This window comes from Papio anubis, chromosome 19, assembly GCF_008728515.1.
Source record: "Papio anubis isolate 15944 chromosome 19, Panubis1.0, whole genome shotgun sequence".
Classification (NCBI taxonomy): Eukaryota; Metazoa; Chordata; class Mammalia; order Primates; family Cercopithecidae; genus Papio; species Papio anubis.
This window is the reverse complement of record NC_044994.1, coordinates 52,705,235-52,710,003: the sequence shown is the minus strand read 5'-3', so window position 1 is coordinate 52,710,003 and position 4,769 is coordinate 52,705,235.

The window sequence follows — 4,769 nt, the reverse complement described above, 5'->3', positions numbered from 1 at the left end:
CATACCTTGGCCAGGACAGGAAGTTATTGTGGTCTGTAGCTATCACTGGAATTTCAAAGTGGCAACTGCAGATGAGTACATAAACCGTAACATACCTTGGGTAAAATTAAAACAAAAAAAAATAGATAAGCCCAGCACAGTGGTGCACACTCGTAATCCCAGCTACCAGAGAAGTGAGAAGATTGGGAGGATTGCATGAGGTCAGGAGTTCAAGGCCAGTCTACACAAAAGAATGAGACCACCTCTATTAAATGAAAAGTGACACTTAAGATGAAACATTTAAATAGAAGCATTCTGGATAATTCAGAAGACCTGATTTTTAGAAAATATATTCTTGCTTTCAATAGGCATTTTTTCTTGCATGCTTTACCATTACTAAAAGCAGCAGCAGCAGCAGTCAAAGTAAATAGGGACTTAAATCAGTCAGGCTGTGAGGAGTTGGGGCATAGAATAGGGAGGCTATGCTTCTAATGATTATTCTTATTTATTTTTCCAAATAACTTTGAAAACACAAGATAACCTACATTTTACAGCAAATGAAGATACTGGACCAGGGGGAAAATAACTTGCCCCAGGATATAAATCAGAAAAGTTGGAACTAGAGGTTAAAAGAGGTCTGTACCAGCACTCCGGGCGCCACACTGCACCCATCAAAGAACATTGGCGGGGTGAAGAGCAGGACTCATCCAAAGAGCAGTGAGAGCCTCACTGATCCAAATGATGCAGTGAGGGAAACTGTGAGAAATAAGCCAGGGTAAGGATAAGACTGCCAGGGATTCAAAGCAAAAACACATCTCCGAGAAGGCTAAAGTGGTTTACAGAAAGACTTACCCTCTTGGAATGAGTGAGTGCCACATGATACTGGGCATTTCACTATTTCCACAGGGCCTTACAATACTGACACAAACTTCTTTACTCTAAGAGGACATTGCTGCACATTGCTAAACACATTTCTCTAAAAGGTAAGTCCTCTGAGAACAGGGCTTATGTCCTCCTTTGTGTTCTTAGAGTACCTTATGGGCAAACTGAACCACTCTTGTCCTCCTGCAAGAAGATGTTACTCACTGATGGGCATTTGGGTTGCTTCCAAGTCTTTGCTGTTGTGAATAGTGCTGCAATAAACATACATGTGCATGTGTCTTTATAGTAGCATGATTTATAATCCTTTGGGTATATACCCAGTAATGGGATTGCTGGGTCAAATGGTATTTCTGGTTCTAGATCCTTGAGGAGTCGCCACACTGTCTTCTGCAATGGTTAACTTATTTACACTCCCACCAGCAGTGTAAAAGCGTTCCTATTTCTCCACATCCTCTCCAGCATCTGTTGTTTCCTGACTTTTTAATGAGCACCATTCTAACTGGCATGAGATTGTGTCAAATTGTGGTTTTGATTTGCATTTCTCTGATGACCAGTGATGTTGCGCTTTTTTTCATGTTTATTGGCCACATAAATGTCTTCTTTCGAGAAGTGTCTGTCCACATTCTTTGCCCACTTTTTGATGGGGTTGTTTTTTTCTTGTAAATTTGTTTAAGTTCTTTGTAGATTCTAGATATTAACCCTTGGTCAGATGGATAGATTGCAAAACTTTTCTCCCATTCTGCAGGTCGCCTGTTCACTCTGATGATGGTTTCTTTTGCTGTGCAGAAGCTCTTTAGTTTAATTAGATCCCACATGTCAATTTTGGCTTTTGTTGCCACTGCTTTGGTGTTTTAGTCATGAAGTCCTTGCCTATGCCTATGTCCTGAATGGTATGGCCTAGGTTTTCTTCCAGGGTTTTTATGGTTTTAGGTCTTACATTAAGTCTTTAATCCATCTTGAGTCTTTAATCCCTTCCTCATTGCTTGTTTTTGTCAGGTTTGTCAAAGATCAGATGGTTGTATATCCCAGCCCGCGGGATCGTCACTGCAGGCCCTGGAAGAGGGGGTGGGAATTTGGGGAACAAGAGATACGAGAAATGGAGACAAGACAGTGCTCTGATCAAGTCTCTCTTTTAATGGCGGTAATGCAGTGCCTTATATACACTTGGAGGGGAAGGGGTTGGGCCAAGGCGAAAATGATCTCATCACGGAGGGTGGGCCAGATAGGTATTGGTTTCTCTGGTCGAACGTCATGTGGCACCTGCGCTGTCAGGTAGTAATTTTATTGGTATGCGGGAAAATGGAGTGAAGAAGCAGGAAGAGCGCTCACCATCTTTATGAAGAATTATTAATAATACAGGGGAAAAGGCAAAGATGAGGGAGGAGGTGTAAAGGTGCAAATTAGATAAAAGCTCAGGCGTTTTAATGCGTCAATTGGCCAGCTATGGCGGGGCATGCAACGGACAGGAATTCTACTGGGTATTTTATGATGAGAAAGCGACCCTCGGGGAACCTAAGCCTGTCTTAGGTTAGGTCAAGCTCATCCACCTTCTGGGCCCGTCATGGGATAAGGCAGCAGCAAAGGCTGGCCTCCTGTCTTAGGCTCAGGTGGGTGTTCCCTCTTACCCGTCATTGACTGTCAGTTCAGCTACACGGGAGTGGTCCTATTAAGGCAAATAAGACTCACCATTTTTCCAGTCATCTCAAGGCGATGATAATGGACCTGTATAGGTTTGGCCTGAAGGCCTCGATTTGTTAATCTGTGGGTATGACTATTAAGGATTATAGGCCGAGGTGAAAATTAAGAAGAGTAAGTAAAGGGACCAAGAAGTAGCTGGGGAGATAGAGAGTCCAAAAGCCGAGTCCAGTCCAATGGATTAAGCTGACCCAGACCTTTTCTGCGCTTTTCTGAGTTCTTCTTGTAAAGTCTTGATCTCTTATCTCTAGCGATTCAGTTTGTTAGTAAAAACAGCACTTTTCATTTCCATGACTGGTCTTTTTCATTTCCACTTATTTTAGTCTTGCCGAACAAGTCACTGCGATAGTCTGTCTGACGGAGGTTCAGATGTTGTCTCCCTCTGCAGTCACAAGGCTGGCCCGTGTCGTTTTAAGTATTAATTCCTCTTATACGAGGGCCATAAAACCTGCATAGACTGTCACTATGCTATATAATGGAATTACTTTCCAAAGTAATCTCATGTTAGAGCTTCATTTTCTGAAGAAACAAAAGGAAGAAACACTCAGGAGGATTTATCTTCCCTGGACTGACAATGGTTATGATTTATTTGTCTTACCAATCTTTCAAGGCAGCCATCTGGCTGCCATCCCATTTTAATGTGAGGAAGATGCATGCAGGCCTCTTCCCCAAATTAAAACTGGATGGGGGCCATGCCATGGAATTATCAAAGTGGAGTCTTTCCATTTTCCCACCATTACAAACTGTTTTTTGAGATTCAGGATGCCAGGAAACGATGAAGCCCGGCAAGATTTTACATGACCTATCCAAATTTAAAAATTAAGGATAAACAGGGCATGATTGAGTATGTTTCTAGGGGTACCCTTCCACACGGAATTACCAAGCTCCCCCACACAATTTTGTGATAACAGTTTTTTAATGACAGATGGAGGCTCTTTCTACTACACCTTGTCCTTGGGGATTGTAGGGAATGCTTGTGGTATGTTTAATTTGTAGGGTATTGCAGAATTGTAAAAGGTTTTGGCTATATAACCAGGGCCATTATCTGTTTTGATTTGTTTGGGTATTCCTAAAATAGAAAAGCAATGTAATAAATGAGCTATGACATGTTTGAGTGGCCTCCTGTTTGGAGAGTTGCAATAATGAATCCACTATAGGGTGTCTATGCATACATGGATATCTCTTTTAGTTGACGAATTCTAAGTGGTGGAAATGCTGATCCATTTATGGGAATTTACGTTAGGGGATGAGTCCCGCCGAGGTTAACTCCCCAGATGAGGGAACAAGGTAAATCACGTTATGCAATTGCCAGGCGCATTGTTCCAGCTATTTGTCGAGCTTGTTCTCTGGTAAGTTTAAACATAAGCCTTAAGGTTTAGGCAGAATTTAAATGATGTAAAAGGCATGCTTTTTGTGCTTATTTATGGGAATTGTCTGTAGTGACTGTGGCTCTAGTTTTTTGTTGCCACGTCGGCTGTTCGCGTTCCTTGTGTTAAGAGGAGGAGGTCCGGTAATCCTAGAATGTGCTCTGATATACCCAAGAGAAAAAAGGGAGTAGTCCTTTTCTGAATAAGTTATTGACATTATACTTAAAATGAGTGGCTGTGTCTGAAATATGTTTAATTTGAGGCCCGCAGTCTCTAAGAGAAATTAAGATGAGCCAGGTAGGTGCTGTCTGTGTAAATGTTAAGTGGTTGACAGAAAAAGCTGATAATGCTGCGTTATAGCTTGCAAACTCGACCAGCTAATTTGATGCTTATAAGTGGTCACAGGTGCGAGCTACATTATTGTAAGTGTAAGCAGCCAAGTCCTGTGGAAAGATCATCCAGTGAAAATTAGTATCGTCATTAGAGGGGTTCTTTACTGAGTGATATAGAAACACAAGCATGAAGTTTGCAAAATTGAATGGAAGTTTGTTAGGTGGAAGTAATAGTTGTCGAATTATTACCCAGTGTAGAGAAGCAAGCAATTGGCCCAGGCCTAAATATTTTTGTAACGTAATGGATGGGTGATTGAGTGTAGGGCTGTATAATGGTAGAGGTTCTATTCCAAAGTACCTGCTTTCTACTGTTTTCTCTTCCCAAGATAATTAGATCAGCTATGGCATCATAATAAAAGGCAACAAAACCTTTTTAGGGGAGGAGGGCAGGTGTACCCACATAATGCAGTAGGGTCATTGTTGTGTTAAAAATAATGAATATTAATGGCTGGGG